This window comes from Schistocerca piceifrons, unplaced genomic scaffold, assembly GCF_021461385.2.
Source record: "Schistocerca piceifrons isolate TAMUIC-IGC-003096 unplaced genomic scaffold, iqSchPice1.1 HiC_scaffold_616, whole genome shotgun sequence".
Classification (NCBI taxonomy): Eukaryota; Metazoa; Arthropoda; class Insecta; order Orthoptera; family Acrididae; genus Schistocerca; species Schistocerca piceifrons.
Window position 1 is genome coordinate 53,918 of NW_025728857.1, and position 19,796 is coordinate 73,713.

The following is a 19,796-nucleotide window of genomic DNA, read 5'->3' on the forward strand; positions in this document are numbered from 1 at the left end:
TGCGGTGGTGGTGTAATGGTCAGCATAGTTGCCTTCCAAGCAGTTGATCCGGGTTCGATTCCCGGCCACCGCAGCCGGCTTTTACTTTTGCGTATGAGTACTTTTGCCACGCGTCTTTAAATTAATCTTTCTTTCGCCCTCTTACTCGCTGCAGGCCACCCTATAGTGTGTGCGTCGATTCCCCTTGAGTCTCGACTTGTCTCGACTTTCTCAGCTGACGCGAGAGCTGACGCTCTCCAATCGGCCTATATCAAGAGGACAAGCACGCGAAACGACTGAGAGAGGTATGGCGAGGCGGCCACCACATTACTTATGCCTCAAGTAAATACCTGCTGCCTGTTATCATGTATTGTCTGATGTCACATGTTCTGTCAGACAAATTCAGTTTTATTACTGGTACATTCCTTTTTTTTTTTTTTTTTTTTTTTCTTTGTTGAAAATTTTACAACACGCTCCTTCATTTCACTGTGGCCGCACGGCGCGACTTGGCATACCGAAAGGCATAACGTGGCGCCAGTGCCCTTGACCGAATAGCGCTGCAGCTCCGAAACCGAAGAGGAAAGAGAAATACGAACTGAAACTGTCGGCAGTGCCCAGTGTTCGCAGGCGGTCACCCGCCCAAGCACTGACAACGCCCAGCTTCGCGCAGTAGCGGTGATCGGACGAGAAACTGTGTGTTCACCGTGCTGTGACCAGTGAAGTGTTTTAGCGCGTCCCGACAAGTCGCGTTCTGGTCCCCTATCAGCTCCCACACAATGTGACGATTTCTTTGTTACCATACTTCCCCGCCGAAATCGGCGTTGCCTTTTTGGAAGAGTGAAATCGTAGTGGCCCGTGGGGGGATCGAACCCACGACCTTCCCGTTGTTAGCACGACGCTCTAACCGACTGAGCTAACGGGCCTCGGTGCAGACAGTCTTTCATCGCTTCGCGGTAATTGCTCTGCGTATTGCCATGTAACATTTCTATGGTAGCAGTCCAACAGTGGACCAGCGTCTCTTCTCCCTTTATTCCGCTGCTCGTAGTAATTTCATTGCGTGCCCGTTTCTCTCGACTGTTTTCAGCTGACGTTTATGAACCAGTAGCTATAATGCGAGGAGGACGTGAAACAGCCTTTCGCAGGGTCAAAACTTGTCGTGACTTTTGCCGAAAAATTCCGTTCCGGTACCGGGAATCGAACCCGGGCCTCCTGGGTGAAAGCCAGGTATCCTAGCCACTAGACCACACCGGACGCGCACATTTTCTTCGGGGTTTACACCCGGTCCACTCGCTTTCCGTGTCGCACGTTCCCTGTTTGCGAGCATCTTTTCGCGCGCCCATGGCGAGGCGCGCATGGCAAAAGTCACAATCCATTGCTTTATGCCTCGTTGTTACAGGGGTAGGAGGAAAAGCAAAGCTGTAAGTAGTAATATTTATTTACTTATTTCGCAAGTAAATACCTGCTGCCTGTCATCATACAGCAGGTCATACATTGTGGGACTTTACACGTTATATCGTACGAAATTCAGTTTTATTACTAGTACTTTTTTCCTTGAAAATTTTACATAAGAACTGCAAGTAGTAATAACGGGAAGTAAACATTATCACGCTGAGTCGTTGAAGCCTTGAGGATAACAAAGTACAAAGTGTTCCGCTCCTTCGCAAACCCCAGAGCCGTCGATTTAGCTGTGGACGAAAGTAAATTAAATGCCCCGGGTGAGGATCGAACTCACGACCTTAAGATTATGAGACTTTCGCGCTGCCTACTGCGCTACCGAGGCAGGCGATCGCCACGCCTTCTGGAATCTCGGTAAGTACCAAATACCGGTGGTAGAGAGTCTGCACTTCGTGGCTCATTTTTTTTTCTGTTGCTACACGTGCATTCCCGGCGCGACAGGCAACTTGCGATGCTAGGCCGACGCCAGTATGTACAATAGCGCACAACAGTCCAAACGAGCAGTCGTGCGCGCTGCATGTTCGGTTATTCCCACACGGATATCCCGCGGTTCATTCTCATGGCTCACGCAGTTCGAGTGCGAAAGACACGCAGCACCACTATCGGAGAAAAAACAAAATGATGCATCGGCCGGGAATCGAACCCGGGCCGCCCGCGTGGCAGGCGAGCATTCTACCACTGAACCACCGATGCTCAGCTAGTTCACAGCTTCCTGGTGCTTTCCGCGGCAGACGTCTGAGGGGAAAGTGGGACTGCCGTCCAGCGCCGTCGCATCCTCTCGAGAGAATGCTACACACGCTGAATCCTGAACTGCACTGCACTGCTTAAAAATGACGCCCGAACGCGATCGCCTAAGTACTCTTGCGGCGCACGTGCGCGACGACTCTTGCCAAAGGACGCGAAATGTGCGTAGAGACGCTGTCTGGATGCGCTCGCCTACCCCGTAATGCGCCTACAGCTACGACCACCTTGAGCCGCCGCCGACAGGCGGGAAGCAGACACAGCGCGGCGTGCGCGGACGGAAACCGTGCGGTGGTGGTGTAATGGTCAGCATAGTTGCCTTCCAAGCAGTTGATCCGGGTTCGATTCCCGGCCACCGCAGCCGGCTTTTACTTTTGCGTATGAGTACTTTTGCCACGCGTCTTTAAATTAATCTTTCTTTCGCCCTCTTACTCGCTGCAGGCCACCCTATAGTGTGTGCGTCGATTCCCCTTGAGTCTCGACTTGTCTCGACTTTGCTCAGCTGACGCGAGAGCTGACGCTCTCCAATCGGCCTATATCAAGAGGACAAGCACGCGAAACGACTGAGAGAGGTATGGCGAGGCGGCCACCACATTACTTATGCCTCAAGTAAATACCTGCTGCCTGTTATCATGTATTGTCTGATGTCACATGTTCTGTCAGACAAATTCAGTTTTATTACTGGTACATTCCTTTTTTTTTTTTTTTTTTTTTTCTTTGTTGAAAATTTTACAACACGCTCCTTCATTTCACTGTGGCCGCACGGCGCGACTTGGCATACCGAAAGGCATAACGTGGCGCCAGTGCCCTTGACCGAATAGCGCTGCAGCTCCGAAACCGAAGAGGAAAGAGAAATACGAACTGAAACTGTCGGCAGTGCCCAGTGTTCGCAGGCGGTCACCCGCCCAAGCACTGACAACGCCCAGCTTCGCGCAGTAGCGGTGATCGGACGAGAAACTGTGTGTTCACCGTGCTGTGACCAGTGAAGTGTTTTAGCGCGTCCCGACAAGTCGCGTTCTGGTCCCCTATCAGCTCCCACACAATGTGACGATTTCTTTGTTACCATACTTCCCCGCCGAAATCGGCGTTGCCTTTTTGGAAGAGTGAAATCGTAGTGGCCCGTGGGGGGATCGAACCCACGACCTTCCCGTTGTTAGCACGACGCTCTAACCGACTGAGCTAACGGGCCTCGGTGCAGACAGTCTTTCATCGCTTCGCGGTAATTGCTCTGCGTATTGCCATGTAACATTTCTATGGTAGCAGTCCAACAGTGGACCAGCGTCTCTTCTCCCTTTATTCCGCTGCTCGTAGTAATTTCATTGCGTGCCCGTTTCTCTCGACTGTTTTCAGCTGACGTTTATGAACCAGTAGCTATAATGCGAGGAGGACGTGAAACAGCCTTTCGCAGGGTCAAAACTTGTCGTGACTTTTGCCGAAAAATTCCGTTCCGGTACCGGGAATCGAACCCGGGCCTCCTGGGTGAAAGCCAGGTATCCTAGCCACTAGACCACACCGGACGCGCACATTTTCTTCGGGGTTTACACCCGGTCCACTCGCTTTCCGTGTCGCACGTTCCCTGTTTGCGAGCATCTTTTCGCGCGCCCATGGCGAGGCGCGCATGGCAAAAGTCACAATCCATTGCTTTATGCCTCGTTGTTACAGGGGTAGGAGGAAAAGCAAAGCTGTAAGTAGTAATATTTATTTACTTATTTCGCAAGTAAATACCTGCTGCCTGTCATCATACAGCAGGTCATACATTGTGGGACTTTACACGTTATATCGTACGAAATTCAGTTTTATTACTAGTACTTTTTTCCTTGAAAATTTTACATAAGAACTGCAAGTAGTAATAACGGGAAGTAAACATTATCACGCTGAGTCGTTGAAGCCTTGAGGATAACAAAGTACAAAGTGTTCCGCTCCTTCGCAAACCCCAGAGCCGTCGATTTAGCTGTGGACGAAAGTAAATTAAATGCCCCGGGTGAGGATCGAACTCACGACCTTAAGATTATGAGACTTACGCGCTGCCTACTGCGCTACCGAGGCAGGCGATCGCCACGCCTTCTGGAATCTCGGTAAGTACCAAATACCGGTGGTAGAGAGTCTGCACTTCGTGGCTCATTTTTTTTTTCTGTTGCTACACGTGCATTCCCGGCGCGACAGGCAACTTGCGATGCTAGGCCGACGCCAGTATGTACAATAGCGCACAACAGTCCAAACGAGCAGTCGTGCGCGCTGCATGTTCGGTTATTCCCACACGGATATCCCGCGGTTCATTCTCATGGCTCACGCAGTTCGAGTGCGAAAGACACGCAGCACCACTATCGGAGAAAAAACAAAATGATGCATCGGCCGGGAATCGAACCCGGGCCGCCCGCGTGGCAGGCGAGCATTCTACCACTGAACCACCGATGCTCAGCTAGTTCACAGCTTCCTGGTGCTTTCCGCGGCAGACGTCTGAGGGGAAAGTGGGACTGCCGTCCAGCGCCGTCGCATCCTCTCGAGAGAATGCTACACACGCTGAATCCTGAACTGCACTGCACTGCTTAAAAATGACGCCCGAACGCGATCGCCTAAGTACTCTTGCGGCGCACGTGCGCGACGACTCTTGCCAAAGGACGCGAAATGTGCGTAGAGACGCTGTCTGGATGCGCTCGCCTACCCCGTAATGCGCCTACAGCTACGACCACCTTGAGCCGCCGCCGACAGGCGGGAAGCAGACACAGCGCGGCGTGCGCGGACGGAAACCGTGCGGTGGTGGTGTAATGGTCAGCATAGTTGCCTTCCAAGCAGTTGATCCGGGTTCGATTCCCGGCCACCGCAGCCGGCTTTTACTTTTGCGTATGAGTACTTTTGCCACGCGTCTTTAAATTAATCTTTCTTTCGCCCTCTTACTCGCTGCAGGCCACCCTATAGTGTGTGCGTCGATTCCCCTTGAGTCTCGACTTGTCTCGACTTTGCTCAGCTGACGCGAGAGCTGACGCTCTCCAATCGGCCTATATCAAGAGGACAAGCACGCGAAACGACTGAGAGAGGTATGGCGAGGCGGCCACCACATTACTTATGCCTCAAGTAAATACCTGCTGCCTGTTATCATGTATTGTCTGATGTCACATGTTCTGTCAGACAAATTCAGTTTTATTACTGGTACATTCCTTTTTTTTTTTTTTTTTTTTCTTTGTTGAAAATTTTACAACACGCTCCTTCATTTCACTGTGGCCGCACGGCGCGACTTGGCATACCGAAAGGCATAACGTGGCGCCAGTGCCCTTGACCGAATAGCGCTGCAGCTCCGAAACCGAAGAGGAAAGAGAAATACGAACTGAAACTGTCGGCAGTGCCCAGTGTTCGCAGGCGGTCACCCGCCCAAGCACTGACAACGCCCAGCTTCGCGCAGTAGCGGTGATCGGACGAGAAACTGTGTGTTCACCGTGCTGTGACCAGTGAAGTGTTTTAGCGCGTCCCGACAAGTCGCGTTCTGGTCCCCTATCAGCTCCCACACAATGTGACGATTTCTTTGTTACCATACTTCCCCGCCGAAATCGGCGTTGCCTTTTTGGAAGAGTGAAATCGTAGTGGCCCGTGGGGGGATCGAACCCACGACCTTCCCGTTGTTAGCACGACGCTCTAACCGACTGAGCTAACGGGCCTCGGTGCAGACAGTCTTTCATCGCTTCGCGGTAATTGCTCTGCGTATTGCCATGTAACATTTCTATGGTAGCAGTCCAACAGTGGACCAGCGTCTCTTCTCCCTTTATTCCGCTGCTCGTAGTAATTTCATTGCGTGCCCGTTTCTCTCGACTGTTTTCAGCTGACGTTTATGAACCAGTAGCTATAATGCGAGGAGGACGTGAAACAGCCTTTCGCAGGGTCAAAACTTGTCGTGACTTTTGCCGAAAAATTCCGTTCCGGTACCGGGAATCGAACCCGGGCCTCCTGGGTGAAAGCCAGGTATCCTAGCCACTAGACCACACCGGACGCGCACATTTTCTTCGGGGTTTACACCCGGTCCACTCGCTTTCCGTGTCGCACGTTCCCTGTTTGCGAGCATCTTTTCGCGCGCCTATGGCGAGGCGCGCATGGCAAAAGTCACAATCCATTGCTTTATGCCTCGTTGTTACAGGGGTAGGAGGAAAAGCAAAGCTGTAAGTAGTAATATTTATTTACTTATTTCGCAAGTAAATACCTGCTGCCTGTCATCATACAGCAGGTCATACATTGTGGGACTTTACACGTTATATCGTACGAAATTCAGTTTTATTACTAGTACTTTTTTCCTTGAAAATTTTACATAAGAACTGCAAGTAGTAATAACGGGAAGTAAACATTATCACGCTGAGTCGTTGAAGCCTTGAGGATAACAAAGTACAAAGTGTTCCGCTCCTTCGCAAACCCCAGAGCCGTCGATTTAGCTGTGGACGAAAGTAAATTAAATGCCCCGGGTGAGGATCGAACTCACGACCTTAAGATTATGAGACTTACGCGCTGCCTACTGCGCTACCGAGGCAGGCGATCGCCACGCCTTCTGGAATCTCGGTAAGTACCAAATACCGGTGGTAGAGAGTCTGCACTTCGTGGCTCATTTTTTTTTTCTGTTGCTACACGTGCATTCCCGGCGCGACAGGCAACTTGCGATGCTAGGCCGACGCCAGTATGTACAATAGCGCACAACAGTCCAAACGAGCAGTCGTGCGCGCTGCATGTTCGGTTATTCCCACACGGATATCCCGCGGTTCATTCTCATGGCTCACGCAGTTCGAGTGCGAAAGACACGCAGCACCACTATCGGAGAAAAAACAAAATGATGCATCGGCCGGGAATCGAACCCGGGCCGCCCGCGTGGCAGGCGAGCATTCTACCACTGAACCACCGATGCTCAGCTAGTTCACAGCTTCCTGGTGCTTTCCGCGGCAGACGTCTGAGGGGAAAGTGGGACTGCCGTCCAGCGCCGTCGCATCCTCTCGAGAGAATGCTACACACGCTGAATCCTGAACTGCACTGCACTGCTTAAAAATGACGCCCGAACGCGATCGCCTAAGTACTCTTGCGGCGCACGTGCGCGACGACTCTTGCCAAAGGACGCGAAATGTGCGTAGAGACGCTGTCTGGATGCGCTCGCCTACCCCGTAATGCGCCTACAGCTACGACCACCTTGAGCCGCCGCCGACAGGCGGGAAGCAGACACAGCGCGGCGTGCGCGGACGGAAACCGTGCGGTGGTGGTGTAATGGTCAGCATAGTTGCCTTCCAAGCAGTTGATCCGGGTTCGATTCCCGGCCACCGCAGCCGGCTTTTACTTTTGCGTATGAGTACTTTTGCCACGCGTCTTTAAATTAATCTTTCTTTCGCCCTCTTACTCGCTGCAGGCCACCCTATAGTGTGTGCGTCGATTCCCCTTGAGTCTCGACTTGTCTCGACTTTGCTCAGCTGACGCGAGAGCTGACGCTCTCCAATCGGCCTATATCAAGAGGACAAGCACGCGAAACGACTGAGAGAGGTATGGCGAGGCGGCCACCACATTACTTATGCCTCAAGTAAATACCTGCTGCCTGTTATCATGTATTGTCTGATGTCACATGTTCTGTCAGACAAATTCAGTTTTATTACTGGTACATTCCTTTTTTTTTTTTTTTTTTTTTTCTTTGTTGAAAATTTTACAACACGCTCCTTCATTTCACTGTGGCCGCACGGCGCGACTTGGCATACCGAAAGGCATAACGTGGCGCCAGTGCCCTTGACCGAATAGCGCTGCAGCTCCGAAACCGAAGAGGAAAGAGAAATACGAACTGAAACTGTCGGCAGTGCCCAGTGTTCGCAGGCGGTCACCCGCCCAAGCACTGACAACGCCCAGCTTCGCGCAGTAGCGGTGATCGGACGAGAAACTGTGTGTTCACCGTGCTGTGACCAGTGAAGTGTTTTAGCGCGTCCCGACAAGTCGCGTTCTGGTCCCCTATCAGCTCCCACACAATGTGACGATTTCTTTGTTACCATACTTCCCCGCCGAAATCGGCGTTGCCTTTTTGGAAGAGTGAAATCGTAGTGGCCCGTGGGGGGATCGAACCCACGACCTTCCCGTTGTTAGCACGACGCTCTAACCGACTGAGCTAACGGGCCTCGGTGCAGACAGTCTTTCATCGCTTCGCGGTAATTGCTCTGCGTATTGCCATGTAACATTTCTATGGTAGCAGTCCAACAGTGGACCAGCGTCTCTTCTCCCTTTATTCCGCTGCTCGTAGTAATTTCATTGCGTGCCCGTTTCTCTCGACTGTTTTCAGCTGACGTTTATGAACCAGTAGCTATAATGCGAGGAGGACGTGAAACAGCCTTTCGCAGGGTCAAAACTTGTCGTGACTTTTGCCGAAAAATTCCGTTCCGGTACCGGGAATCGAACCCGGGCCTCCTGGGTGAAAGCCAGGTATCCTAGCCACTAGACCACACCGGACGCGCACATTTTCTTCGGGGTTTACACCCGGTCCACTCGCTTTCCGTGTCGCACGTTCCCTGTTTGCGAGCATCTTTTCGCGCGCCCATGGCGAGGCGCGCATGGCAAAAGTCACAATCCATTGCTTTATGCCTCGTTGTTACAGGGGTAGGAGGAAAAGCAAAGCTGTAAGTAGTAATATTTATTTACTTATTTCGCAAGTAAATACCTGCTGCCTGTCATCATACAGCAGGTCATACATTGTGGGACTTTACACGTTATATCGTACGAAATTCAGTTTTATTACTAGTACTTTTTTCCTTGAAAATTTTACATAAGAACTGCAAGTAGTAATAACGGGAAGTAAACATTATCACGCTGAGTCGTTGAAGCCTTGAGGATAACAAAGTACAAAGTGTTCCGCTCCTTCGCAAACCCCAGAGCCGTCGATTTAGCTGTGGACGAAAGTAAATTAAATGCCCCGGGTGAGGATCGAACTCACGACCTTAAGATTATGAGACTTTCGCGCTGCCTACTGCGCTACCGAGGCAGGCGATCGCCACGCCTTCTGGAATCTCGGTAAGTACCAAATACCGGTGGTAGAGAGTCTGCACTTCGTGGCTCATTTTTTTTTCTGTTGCTACACGTGCATTCCCGGCGCGACAGGCAACTTGCGATGCTAGGCCGACGCCAGTATGTACAATAGCGCACAACAGTCCAAACGAGCAGTCGTGCGCGCTGCATGTTCGGTTATTCCCACACGGATATCCCGCGGTTCATTCTCATGGCTCACGCAGTTCGAGTGCGAAAGACACGCAGCACCACTATCGGAGAAAAAACAAAATGATGCATCGGCCGGGAATCGAACCCGGGCCGCCCGCGTGGCAGGCGAGCATTCTACCACTGAACCACCGATGCTCAGCTAGTTCACAGCTTCCTGGTGCTTTCCGCGGCAGACGTCTGAGGGGAAAGTGGGACTGCCGTCCAGCGCCGTCGCATCCTCTCGAGAGAATGCTACACACGCTGAATCCTGAACTGCACTGCACTGCTTAAAAATGACGCCCGAACGCGATCGCCTAAGTACTCTTGCGGCGCACGTGCGCGACGACTCTTGCCAAAGGACGCGAAATGTGCGTAGAGACGCTGTCTGGATGCGCTCGCCTACCCCGTAATGCGCCTACAGCTACGACCACCTTGAGCCGCCGCCGACAGGCGGGAAGCAGACACAGCGCGGCGTGCGCGGACGGAAACCGTGCGGTGGTGGTGTAATGGTCAGCATAGTTGCCTTCCAAGCAGTTGATCCGGGTTCGATTCCCGGCCACCGCAGCCGGCTTTTACTTTTGCGTATGAGTACTTTTGCCACGCGTCTTTAAATTAATCTTTCTTTCGCCCTCTTACTCGCTGCAGGCCACCCTATAGTGTGTGCGTCGATTCCCCTTGAGTCTCGACTTGTCTCGACTTTGCTCAGCTGACGCGAGAGCTGACGCTCTCCAATCGGCCTATATCAAGAGGACAAGCACGCGAAACGACTGAGAGAGGTATGGCGAGGCGGCCACCACATTACTTATGCCTCAAGTAAATACCTGCTGCCTGTTATCATGTATTGTCTGATGTCACATGTTCTGTCAGACAAATTCAGTTTTATTACTGGTACATTCCTTTTTTTTTTTTTTTTTTTTTTCTTTGTTGAAAATTTTACAACACGCTCCTTCATTTCACTGTGGCCGCACGGCGCGACTTGGCATACCGAAAGGCATAACGTGGCGCCAGTGCCCTTGACCGAATAGCGCTGCAGCTCCGAAACCGAAGAGGAAAGAGAAATACGAACTGAAACTGTCGGCAGTGCCCAGTGTTCGCAGGCGGTCACCCGCCCAAGCACTGACAACGCCCAGCTTCGCGCAGTAGCGGTGATCGGACGAGAAACTGTGTGTTCACCGTGCTGTGACCAGTGAAGTGTTTTAGCGCGTCCCGACAAGTCGCGTTCTGGTCCCCTATCAGCTCCCACACAATGTGACGATTTCTTTGTTACCATACTTCCCCGCCGAAATCGGCGTTGCCTTTTTGGAAGAGTGAAATCGTAGTGGCCCGTGGGGGGATCGAACCCACGACCTTCCCGTTGTTAGCACGACGCTCTAACCGACTGAGCTAACGGGCCTCGGTGCAGACAGTCTTTCATCGCTTCGCGGTAATTGCTCTGCGTATTGCCATGTAACATTTCTATGGTAGCAGTCCAACAGTGGACCAGCGTCTCTTCTCCCTTTATTCCGCTGCTCGTAGTAATTTCATTGCGTGCCCGTTTCTCTCGACTGTTTTCAGCTGACGTTTATGAACCAGTAGCTATAATGCGAGGAGGACGTGAAACAGCCTTTCGCAGGGTCAAAACTTGTCGTGACTTTTGCCGAAAAATTCCGTTCCGGTACCGGGAATCGAACCCGGGCCTCCTGGGTGAAAGCCAGGTATCCTAGCCACTAGACCACACCGGACGCGCACATTTTCTTCGGGGTTTACACCCGGTCCACTCGCTTTCCGTGTCGCACGTTCCCTGTTTGCGAGCATCTTTTCGCGCGCCCATGGCGAGGCGCGCATGGCAAAAGTCACAATCCATTGCTTTATGCCTCGTTGTTACAGGGGTAGGAGGAAAAGCAAAGCTGTAAGTAGTAATATTTATTTACTTATTTCGCAAGTAAATACCTGCTGCCTGTCATCATACAGCAGGTCATACATTGTGGGACTTTACACGTTATATCGTACGAAATTCAGTTTTATTACTAGTACTTTTTTCCTTGAAAATTTTACATAAGAACTGCAAGTAGTAATAACGGGAAGTAAACATTATCACGCTGAGTCGTTGAAGCCTTGAGGATAACAAAGTACAAAGTGTTCCGCTCCTTCGCAAACCCCAGAGCCGTCGATTTAGCTGTGGACGAAAGTAAATTAAATGCCCCGGGTGAGGATCGAACTCACGACCTTAAGATTATGAGACTTACGCGCTGCCTACTGCGCTACCGAGGCAGGCGATCGCCACGCCTTCTGGAATCTCGGTAAGTACCAAATACCGGTGGTAGAGAGTCTGCACTTCGTGGCTCATTTTTTTTTTCTGTTGCTACACGTGCATTCCCGGCGCGACAGGCAACTTGCGATGCTAGGCCGACGCCAGTATGTACAATAGCGCACAACAGTCCAAACGAGCAGTCGTGCGCGCTGCATGTTCGGTTATTCCCACACGGATATCCCGCGGTTCATTCTCATGGCTCACGCAGTTCGAGTGCGAAAGACACGCAGCACCACTATCGGAGAAAAAACAAAATGATGCATCGGCCGGGAATCGAACCCGGGCCGCCCGCGTGGCAGGCGAGCATTCTACCACTGAACCACCGATGCTCAGCTAGTTCACAGCTTCCTGGTGCTTTCCGCGGCAGACGTCTGAGGGGAAAGTGGGACTGCCGTCCAGCGCCGTCGCATCCTCTCGAGAGAATGCTACACACGCTGAATCCTGAACTGCACTGCACTGCTTAAAAATGACGCCCGAACGCGATCGCCTAAGTACTCTTGCGGCGCACGTGCGCGACGACTCTTGCCAAAGGACGCGAAATGTGCGTAGAGACGCTGTCTGGATGCGCTCGCCTACCCCGTAATGCGCCTACAGCTACGACCACCTTGAGCCGCCGCCGACAGGCGGGAAGCAGACACAGCGCGGCGTGCGCGGACGGAAACCGTGCGGTGGTGGTGTAATGGTCAGCATAGTTGCCTTCCAAGCAGTTGATCCGGGTTCGATTCCCGGCCACCGCAGCCGGCTTTTACTTTTGCGTATGAGTACTTTTGCCACGCGTCTTTAAATTAATCTTTCTTTCGCCCTCTTACTCGCTGCAGGCCACCCTATAGTGTGTGCGTCGATTCCCCTTGAGTCTCGACTTGTCTCGACTTTGCTCAGCTGACGCGAGAGCTGACGCTCTCCAATCGGCCTATATCAAGAGGACAAGCACGCGAAACGACTGAGAGAGGTATGGCGAGGCGGCCACCACATTACTTATGCCTCAAGTAAATACCTGCTGCCTGTTATCATGTATTGTCTGATGTCACATGTTCTGTCAGACAAATTCAGTTTTATTACTGGTACATTCCTTTTTTTTTTTTTTTTTTTTTCTTTGTTGAAAATTTTACAACACGCTCCTTCATTTCACTGTGGCCGCACGGCGCGACTTGGCATACCGAAAGGCATAACGTGGCGCCAGTGCCCTTGACCGAATAGCGCTGCAGCTCCGAAACCGAAGAGGAAAGAGAAATACGAACTGAAACTGTCGGCAGTGCCCAGTGTTCGCAGGCGGTCACCCGCCCAAGCACTGACAACGCCCAGCTTCGCGCAGTAGCGGTGATCGGACGAGAAACTGTGTGTTCACCGTGCTGTGACCAGTGAAGTGTTTTAGCGCGTCCCGACAAGTCGCGTTCTGGTCCCCTATCAGCTCCCACACAATGTGACGATTTCTTTGTTACCATACTTCCCCGCCGAAATCGGCGTTGCCTTTTTGGAAGAGTGAAATCGTAGTGGCCCGTGGGGGGATCGAACCCACGACCTTCCCGTTGTTAGCACGACGCTCTAACCGACTGAGCTAACGGGCCTCGGTGCAGACAGTCTTTCATCGCTTCGCGGTAATTGCTCTGCGTATTGCCATGTAACATTTCTATGGTAGCAGTCCAACAGTGGACCAGCGTCTCTTCTCCCTTTATTCCGCTGCTCGTAGTAATTTCATTGCGTGCCCGTTTCTCTCGACTGTTTTCAGCTGACGTTTATGAACCAGTAGCTATAATGCGAGGAGGACGTGAAACAGCCTTTCGCAGGGTCAAAACTTGTCGTGACTTTTGCCGAAAAATTCCGTTCCGGTACCGGGAATCGAACCCGGGCCTCCTGGGTGAAAGCCAGGTATCCTAGCCACTAGACCACACCGGACGCGCACATTTTCTTCGGGGTTTACACCCGGTCCACTCGCTTTCCGTGTCGCACGTTCCCTGTTTGCGAGCATCTTTTCGCGCGCCCATGGCGAGGCGCGCATGGCAAAAGTCACAATCCATTGCTTTATGCCTCGTTGTTACAGGGGTAGGAGGAAAAGCAAAGCTGTAAGTAGTAATATTTATTTACTTATTTCGCAAGTAAATACCTGCTGCCTGTCATCATACAGCAGGTCATACATTGTGGGACTTTACACGTTATATCGTACGAAATTCAGTTTTATTACTAGTACTTTTTTCCTTGAAAATTTTACATAAGAACTGCAAGTAGTAATAACGGGAAGTAAACATTATCACGCTGAGTCGTTGAAGCCTTGAGGATAACAAAGTACAAAGTGTTCCGCTCCTTCGCAAACCCCAGAGCCGTCGATTTAGCTGTGGACGAAAGTAAATTAAATGCCCCGGGTGAGGATCGAACTCACGACCTTAAGATTATGAGACTTACGCGCTGCCTACTGCGCTACCGAGGCAGGCGATCGCCACGCCTTCTGGAATCTCGGTAAGTACCAAATACCGGTGGTAGAGAGTCTGCACTTCGTGGCTCATTTTTTTTTTCTGTTGCTACACGTGCATTCCCGGCGCGACAGGCAACTTGCGATGCTAGGCCGACGCCAGTATGTACAATAGCGCACAACAGTCCAAACGAGCAGTCGTGCGCGCTGCATGTTCGGTTATTCCCACACGGATATCCCGCGGTTCATTCTCATGGCTCACGCAGTTCGAGTGCGAAAGACACGCAGCACCACTATCGGAGAAAAAACAAAATGATGCATCGGCCGGGAATCGAACCCGGGCCGCCCGCGTGGCAGGCGAGCATTCTACCACTGAACCACCGATGCTCAGCTAGTTCACAGCTTCCTGGTGCTTTCCGCGGCAGACGTCTGAGGGGAAAGTGGGACTGCCGTCCAGCGCCGTCGCATCCTCTCGAGAGAATGCTACACACGCTGAATCCTGAACTGCACTGCACTGCTTAAAAATGACGCCCGAACGCGATCGCCTAAGTACTCTTGCGGCGCACGTGCGCGACGACTCTTGCCAAAGGACGCGAAATGTGCGTAGAGACGCTGTCTGGATGCGCTCGCCTACCCCGTAATGCGCCTACAGCTACGACCACCTTGAGCCGCCGCCGACAGGCGGGAAGCAGACACAGCGCGGCGTGCGCGGACGGAAACCGTGCGGTGGTGGTGTAATGGTCAGCATAGTTGCCTTCCAAGCAGTTGATCCGGGTTCGATTCCCGGCCACCGCAGCCGGCTTTTACTTTTGCGTATGAGTACTTTTGCCACGCGTCTTTAAATTAATCTTTCTTTCGCCCTCTTACTCGCTGCAGGCCACCCTATAGTGTGTGCGTCGATTCCCCTTGAGTCTCGACTTGTCTCGACTTTGCTCAGCTGACGCGAGAGCTGACGCTCTCCAATCGGCCTATATCAAGAGGACAAGCACGCGAAACGACTGAGAGAGGTATGGCGAGGCGGCCACCACATTACTTATGCCTCAAGTAAATACCTGCTGCCTGTTATCATGTATTGTCTGATGTCACATGTTCTGTCAGACAAATTCAGTTTTATTACTGGTACATTCCTTTTTTTTTTTTTTTTTTTTTCTTTGTTGAAAATTTTACAACACGCTCCTTCATTTCACTGTGGCCGCACGGCGCGACTTGGCATACCGAAAGGCATAACGTGGCGCCAGTGCCCTTGACCGAATAGCGCTGCAGCTCCGAAACCGAAGAGGAAAGAGAAATACGAACTGAAACTGTCGGCAGTGCCCAGTGTTCGCAGGCGGTCACCCGCCCAAGCACTGACAACGCCCAGCTTCGCGCAGTAGCGGTGATCGGACGAGAAACTGTGTGTTCACCGTGCTGTGACCAGTGAAGTGTTTTAGCGCGTCCCGACAAGTCGCGTTCTGGTCCCCTATCAGCTCCCACACAATGTGACGATTTCTTTGTTACCATACTTCCCCGCCGAAATCGGCGTTGCCTTTTTGGAAGAGTGAAATCGTAGTGGCCCGTGGGGGGATCGAACCCACGACCTTCCCGTTGTTAGCACGACGCTCTAACCGACTGAGCTAACGGGCCTCGGTGCAGACAGTCTTTCATCGCTTCGCGGTAATTGCTCTGCGTATTGCCATGTAACATTTCTATGGTAGCAGTCCAACAGTGGACCAGCGTCTCTTCTCCCTTTATTCCGCTGCTCGTAGTAATTTCATTGCGTGCCCGTTTCTCTCGACTGTTTTCAGCTGACGTTTATGAACCAGTAGCTATAATGCGAGGAGGACGTGAAACAGCCTTTCGCAGGGTCAAAACTTGTCGTGACTTTTGCCGAAAAATTCCGTTCCGGTACCGGGAATCGAACCCGGGCCTCCTGGGTGAAAGCCAGGTATCCTAGCCACTAGACCACACCGGACGCGCACATTTTCTTCGGGGTTTACACCCGGTCCACTCGCTTTCCGTGTCGCACGTTCCCTGTTTGCGAGCATCTTTTCGCGCGCCCATGGCGAGGCGCGCATGGCAAAAGTCACAATCCATTGCTTTATGCCTCGTTGTTACAGGGGTAGGAGGAAAAGCAAAGCTGTAAGTAGTAATATTTATTTACTTATTTCGCAAGTAAATACCTGCTGCCTGTCATCATACAGCAGGTCATACATTGTGGGACTTTACACGTTATATCGTACGAAATTCAGTTTTATTACTAGTACTTTTTTCCTTGAAAATTTTACATAAGAACTGCAAGTAGTAATAACGGGAAGTAAACATTATCACGCTGAGTCGTTGAAGCCTTGAGGATAACAAAGTACAAAGTGTTCCGCTCCTTCGCAAACCCCAGAGCCGTCGATTTAGCTGTGGACGAAAGTAAATTAAATGCCCCGGGTGAGGATCGAACTCACGACCTTAAGATTATGAGACTTACGCGCTGCCTACTGCGCTACCGAGGCAGGCGATCGCCACGCCTTCTGGAATCTCGGTAAGTACCAAATACCGGTGGTAGAGAGTCTGCACTTCGTGGCTCATTTTTTTTTTCTGTTGCTACACGTGCATTCCCGGCGCGACAGGCAACTTGCGATGCTAGGCCGACGCCAGTATGTACAATAGCGCACAACAGTCCAAACGAGCAGTCGTGCGCGCTGCATGTTCGGTTATTCCCACACGGATATCCCGCGGTTCATTCTCATGGCTCACGCAGTTCGAGTGCGAAAGACACGCAGCACCACTATCGGAGAAAAAACAAAATGATGCATCGGCCGGGAATCGAACCCGGGCCGCCCGCGTGGCAGGCGAGCATTCTACCACTGAACCACCGATGCTCAGCTAGTTCACAGCTTCCTGGTGCTTTCCGCGGCAGACGTCTGAGGGGAAAGTGGGACTGCCGTCCAGCGCCGTCGCATCCTCTCGAGAGAATGCTACACACGCTGAATCCTGAACTGCACTGCACTGCTTAAAAATGACGCCCGAACGCGATCGCCTAAGTACTCTTGCGGCGCACGTGCGCGACGACTCTTGCCAAAGGACGCGAAATGTGCGTAGAGACGCTGTCTGGATGCGCTCGCCTACCCCGTAATGCGCCTACAGCTACGACCACCTTGAGCCGCCGCCGACAGGCGGGAAGCAGACACAGCGCGGCGTGCGCGGACGGAAACCGTGCGGTGGTGGTGTAATGGTCAGCATAGTTGCCTTCCAAGCAGTTGATCCGGGTTCGATTCCCGGCCACCGCAGCCGGCTTTTACTTTTGCGTATGAGTACTTTTGCCACGCGTCTTTAAATTAATCTTTCTTTCGCCCTCTTACTCGCTGCAGGCCACCCTATAGTGTGTGCGTCGATTCCCCTTGAGTCTCGACTTGTCTCGACTTTGCTCAGCTGACGCGAGAGCTGACGCTCTCCAATCGGCCTATATCAAGAGGACAAGCACGCGAAACGACTGAGAGAGGTATGGCGAGGCGGCCACCACATTACTTATGCCTCAAGTAAATACCTGCTGCCTGTTATCATGTATTGTCTGATGTCACATGTTCTGTCAGACAAATTCAGTTTTATTACTGGTACATTCCTTTTTTTTTTTTTTTTTTTTTCTTTGTTGAAAATTTTACAACACGCTCCTTCATTTCACTGTGGCCGCACGGCGCGACTTGGCATACCGAAAGGCATAACGTGGCGCCAGTGCCCTTGACCGAATAGCGCTGCAGCTCCGAAACCGAAGAGGAAAGAGAAATACGAACTGAAACTGTCGGCAGTGCCCAGTGTTCGCAGGCGGTCACCCGCCCAAGCACTGACAACGCCCAGCTTCGCGCAGTAGCGGTGATCGGACGAGAAACTGTGTGTTCACCGTGCTGTGACCAGTGAAGTGTTTTAGCGCGTCCCGACAAGTCGCGTTCTGGTCCCCTATCAGCTCCCACACAATGTGACGATTTCTTTGTTACCATACTTCCCCGCCGAAATCGGCGTTGCCTTTTTGGAAGAGTGAAATCGTAGTGGCCCGTGGGGGGATCGAACCCACGACCTTCCCGTTGTTAGCACGACGCTCTAACCGACTGAGCTAACGGGCCTCGGTGCAGACAGTCTTTCATCGCTTCGCGGTAATTGCTCTGCGTATTGCCATGTAACATTTCTATGGTAGCAGTCCAACAGTGGACCAGCGTCTCTTCTCCCTTTATTCCGCTGCTCGTAGTAATTTCATTGCGTGCCCGTTTCTCTCGACTGTTTTCAGCTGACGTTTATGAACCAGTAGCTATAATGCGAGGAGGACGTGAAACAGCCTTTCGCAGGGTCAAAACTTGTCGTGACTTTTGCCGAAAAATTCCGTTCCGGTACCGGGAATCGAACCCGGGCCTCCTGGGTGAAAGCCAGGTATCCTAGCCACTAGACCACACCGGACGCGCACATTTTCTTCGGGGTTTACACCCGGTCCACTCGCTTTCCGTGTCGCACGTTCCCTGTTTGCGAGCATCTTTTCGCGCGCCCATGGCGAGGCGCGCATGGCAAAAGTCACAATCCATTGCTTTATGCCTCGTTGTTACAGGGGTAGGAGGAAAAGCAAAGCTGTAAGTAGTAATATTTATTTACTTATTTCGCAAGTAAATACCTGCTGCCTGTCATCATACAGCAGGTCATACATTGTGGGACTTTACACGTTATATCGTACGAAATTCAGTTTTATTACTAGTACTTTTTTCCTTGAAAATTTTACATAAGAACTGCAAGTAGTAATAACGGGAAGTAAACATTATCACGCTGAGTCGTTGAAGCCTTGAGGATAACAAAGTACAAAGTGTTCCGCTCCTTCGCAAACCCCAGAGCCGTCGATTTAGCTGTGGACGAAAGTAAATTAAATGCCCCGGGTGAGGATCGAACTCACGACCTTAAGATTATGAGACTTACGCGCTGCCTACTGCGCTACCGAGGCAGGCGATCGCCACGCCTTCTGGAATCTCGGTAAGTACCAAATACCGGTGGTAGAGAGTCTGCACTTCGTGGCTCATTTTTTTTTTCTGTTGCTACACGTGCATTCCCGGCGCGACAGGCAACTTGCGATGCTAGGCCGACGCCAGTATGTACAATAGCGCACAACAGTCCAAACGAGCAGTCGTGCGCGCTGCATGTTCGGTTATTCCCACACGGATATCCCGCGGTTCATTCTCATGGCTCACGCAGTTCGAGTGCGAAAGACACGCAGCACCACTATCGGAGAAAAAACAAAATGATGCATCGGCCGGGAATCGAACCCGGGCCGCCCGCGTGGCAGGCGAGCATTCTACCACTGAACCACCGATGCTCAGCTAGTTCACAGCTTCCTGGTGCTTTCCGCGGCAGACGTCTGAGGGGAAAGTGGGACTGCCGTCCAGCGCCGTCGCATCCTCTCGAGAGAATGCTACACACGCTGAATCCTGAACTGCACTGCACTGCTTAAAAATGACGCCCGAACGCGATCGCCTAAGTACTCTTGCGGCGCACGTGCGCGACGACTCTTGCCAAAGGACGCGAAATGTGCGTAGAGACGCTGTCTGGATGCGCTCGCCTACCCCGTAATGCGCCTACAGCTACGACCACCTTGAGCCGCCGCCGACAGGCGGGAAGCAGACACAGCGCGGCGTGCGCGGACGGAAACCGTGCGGTGGTGGTGTAATGGTCAGCATAGTTGCCTTCCAAGCAGTTGATCCGGGTTCGATTCCCGGCCACCGCAGCCGGCTTTTACTTTTGCGTATGAGT

The 19,796-nt window shown here is 51.9% G+C and overlaps 41 non-coding genes across 41 annotated transcripts; 9 read left to right on the plus strand and 32 right to left on the minus strand.

The window, feature by feature from the left end:
• Position 1: 1 nt before the first annotated feature.
• On the plus strand, positions 2–73 carry Trnag-ucc. The gene has a single exon. It is a non-coding gene; the product is annotated as a tRNA-Gly (tRNA).
• A 755-nt stretch (positions 74–828) lies between these two features.
• On the minus strand, positions 829–902 carry Trnav-aac. The gene has a single exon. It is a non-coding gene; the product is annotated as a tRNA-Val (tRNA).
• Positions 903–1,158: 256 nt separating this feature from the next.
• Trnae-uuc lies at positions 1,159–1,230 on the minus strand. Its single transcript has one exon. It is a non-coding gene; the product is annotated as a tRNA-Glu (tRNA).
• A 456-nt stretch (positions 1,231–1,686) lies between these two features.
• Trnam-cau lies at positions 1,687–1,759 on the minus strand. The gene has a single exon. It is a non-coding gene; the product is annotated as a tRNA-Met (tRNA).
• Positions 1,760–2,056: 297 nt separating this feature from the next.
• On the minus strand, positions 2,057–2,127 carry Trnag-gcc. Its single transcript has one exon. It is a non-coding gene; the product is annotated as a tRNA-Gly (tRNA).
• A 336-nt stretch (positions 2,128–2,463) lies between these two features.
• Positions 2,464–2,535, plus strand: Trnag-ucc. The gene has a single exon. It is a non-coding gene; the product is annotated as a tRNA-Gly (tRNA).
• Positions 2,536–3,290: 755 nt separating this feature from the next.
• Positions 3,291–3,364, minus strand: Trnav-aac. The gene has a single exon. It is a non-coding gene; the product is annotated as a tRNA-Val (tRNA).
• Positions 3,365–3,620: 256 nt separating this feature from the next.
• Trnae-uuc lies at positions 3,621–3,692 on the minus strand. The gene has a single exon. It is a non-coding gene; the product is annotated as a tRNA-Glu (tRNA).
• A 456-nt stretch (positions 3,693–4,148) lies between these two features.
• Trnam-cau lies at positions 4,149–4,221 on the minus strand. The gene has a single exon. It is a non-coding gene; the product is annotated as a tRNA-Met (tRNA).
• Positions 4,222–4,519: 298 nt separating this feature from the next.
• On the minus strand, positions 4,520–4,590 carry Trnag-gcc. The gene has a single exon. It is a non-coding gene; the product is annotated as a tRNA-Gly (tRNA).
• Positions 4,591–4,926: 336 nt separating this feature from the next.
• On the plus strand, positions 4,927–4,998 carry Trnag-ucc. Its single transcript has one exon. It is a non-coding gene; the product is annotated as a tRNA-Gly (tRNA).
• A 753-nt stretch (positions 4,999–5,751) lies between these two features.
• On the minus strand, positions 5,752–5,825 carry Trnav-aac. The gene has a single exon. It is a non-coding gene; the product is annotated as a tRNA-Val (tRNA).
• A 256-nt stretch (positions 5,826–6,081) lies between these two features.
• Trnae-uuc lies at positions 6,082–6,153 on the minus strand. The gene has a single exon. It is a non-coding gene; the product is annotated as a tRNA-Glu (tRNA).
• Positions 6,154–6,609: 456 nt separating this feature from the next.
• On the minus strand, positions 6,610–6,682 carry Trnam-cau. Its single transcript has one exon. It is a non-coding gene; the product is annotated as a tRNA-Met (tRNA).
• A 298-nt stretch (positions 6,683–6,980) lies between these two features.
• Trnag-gcc lies at positions 6,981–7,051 on the minus strand. The gene has a single exon. It is a non-coding gene; the product is annotated as a tRNA-Gly (tRNA).
• Positions 7,052–7,387: 336 nt separating this feature from the next.
• Positions 7,388–7,459, plus strand: Trnag-ucc. Its single transcript has one exon. It is a non-coding gene; the product is annotated as a tRNA-Gly (tRNA).
• A 755-nt stretch (positions 7,460–8,214) lies between these two features.
• On the minus strand, positions 8,215–8,288 carry Trnav-aac. Its single transcript has one exon. It is a non-coding gene; the product is annotated as a tRNA-Val (tRNA).
• A 256-nt stretch (positions 8,289–8,544) lies between these two features.
• Positions 8,545–8,616, minus strand: Trnae-uuc. The gene has a single exon. It is a non-coding gene; the product is annotated as a tRNA-Glu (tRNA).
• Positions 8,617–9,072: 456 nt separating this feature from the next.
• Positions 9,073–9,145, minus strand: Trnam-cau. Its single transcript has one exon. It is a non-coding gene; the product is annotated as a tRNA-Met (tRNA).
• Positions 9,146–9,442: 297 nt separating this feature from the next.
• Positions 9,443–9,513, minus strand: Trnag-gcc. Its single transcript has one exon. It is a non-coding gene; the product is annotated as a tRNA-Gly (tRNA).
• Positions 9,514–9,849: 336 nt separating this feature from the next.
• Positions 9,850–9,921, plus strand: Trnag-ucc. Its single transcript has one exon. It is a non-coding gene; the product is annotated as a tRNA-Gly (tRNA).
• Positions 9,922–10,676: 755 nt separating this feature from the next.
• On the minus strand, positions 10,677–10,750 carry Trnav-aac. The gene has a single exon. It is a non-coding gene; the product is annotated as a tRNA-Val (tRNA).
• A 256-nt stretch (positions 10,751–11,006) lies between these two features.
• Trnae-uuc lies at positions 11,007–11,078 on the minus strand. Its single transcript has one exon. It is a non-coding gene; the product is annotated as a tRNA-Glu (tRNA).
• Positions 11,079–11,534: 456 nt separating this feature from the next.
• Positions 11,535–11,607, minus strand: Trnam-cau. The gene has a single exon. It is a non-coding gene; the product is annotated as a tRNA-Met (tRNA).
• A 298-nt stretch (positions 11,608–11,905) lies between these two features.
• Positions 11,906–11,976, minus strand: Trnag-gcc. Its single transcript has one exon. It is a non-coding gene; the product is annotated as a tRNA-Gly (tRNA).
• A 336-nt stretch (positions 11,977–12,312) lies between these two features.
• Trnag-ucc lies at positions 12,313–12,384 on the plus strand. The gene has a single exon. It is a non-coding gene; the product is annotated as a tRNA-Gly (tRNA).
• A 754-nt stretch (positions 12,385–13,138) lies between these two features.
• On the minus strand, positions 13,139–13,212 carry Trnav-aac. The gene has a single exon. It is a non-coding gene; the product is annotated as a tRNA-Val (tRNA).
• A 256-nt stretch (positions 13,213–13,468) lies between these two features.
• On the minus strand, positions 13,469–13,540 carry Trnae-uuc. Its single transcript has one exon. It is a non-coding gene; the product is annotated as a tRNA-Glu (tRNA).
• Positions 13,541–13,996: 456 nt separating this feature from the next.
• Trnam-cau lies at positions 13,997–14,069 on the minus strand. The gene has a single exon. It is a non-coding gene; the product is annotated as a tRNA-Met (tRNA).
• A 298-nt stretch (positions 14,070–14,367) lies between these two features.
• On the minus strand, positions 14,368–14,438 carry Trnag-gcc. Its single transcript has one exon. It is a non-coding gene; the product is annotated as a tRNA-Gly (tRNA).
• Positions 14,439–14,774: 336 nt separating this feature from the next.
• Trnag-ucc lies at positions 14,775–14,846 on the plus strand. The gene has a single exon. It is a non-coding gene; the product is annotated as a tRNA-Gly (tRNA).
• A 754-nt stretch (positions 14,847–15,600) lies between these two features.
• Trnav-aac lies at positions 15,601–15,674 on the minus strand. Its single transcript has one exon. It is a non-coding gene; the product is annotated as a tRNA-Val (tRNA).
• Positions 15,675–15,930: 256 nt separating this feature from the next.
• Positions 15,931–16,002, minus strand: Trnae-uuc. The gene has a single exon. It is a non-coding gene; the product is annotated as a tRNA-Glu (tRNA).
• Positions 16,003–16,458: 456 nt separating this feature from the next.
• Trnam-cau lies at positions 16,459–16,531 on the minus strand. Its single transcript has one exon. It is a non-coding gene; the product is annotated as a tRNA-Met (tRNA).
• A 298-nt stretch (positions 16,532–16,829) lies between these two features.
• On the minus strand, positions 16,830–16,900 carry Trnag-gcc. The gene has a single exon. It is a non-coding gene; the product is annotated as a tRNA-Gly (tRNA).
• Positions 16,901–17,236: 336 nt separating this feature from the next.
• Trnag-ucc lies at positions 17,237–17,308 on the plus strand. Its single transcript has one exon. It is a non-coding gene; the product is annotated as a tRNA-Gly (tRNA).
• A 754-nt stretch (positions 17,309–18,062) lies between these two features.
• On the minus strand, positions 18,063–18,136 carry Trnav-aac. The gene has a single exon. It is a non-coding gene; the product is annotated as a tRNA-Val (tRNA).
• Positions 18,137–18,392: 256 nt separating this feature from the next.
• Trnae-uuc lies at positions 18,393–18,464 on the minus strand. The gene has a single exon. It is a non-coding gene; the product is annotated as a tRNA-Glu (tRNA).
• Positions 18,465–18,920: 456 nt separating this feature from the next.
• Trnam-cau lies at positions 18,921–18,993 on the minus strand. The gene has a single exon. It is a non-coding gene; the product is annotated as a tRNA-Met (tRNA).
• A 298-nt stretch (positions 18,994–19,291) lies between these two features.
• Trnag-gcc lies at positions 19,292–19,362 on the minus strand. The gene has a single exon. It is a non-coding gene; the product is annotated as a tRNA-Gly (tRNA).
• A 336-nt stretch (positions 19,363–19,698) lies between these two features.
• Positions 19,699–19,770, plus strand: Trnag-ucc. Its single transcript has one exon. It is a non-coding gene; the product is annotated as a tRNA-Gly (tRNA).
• Positions 19,771–19,796: the final 26 nt, after the last annotated feature.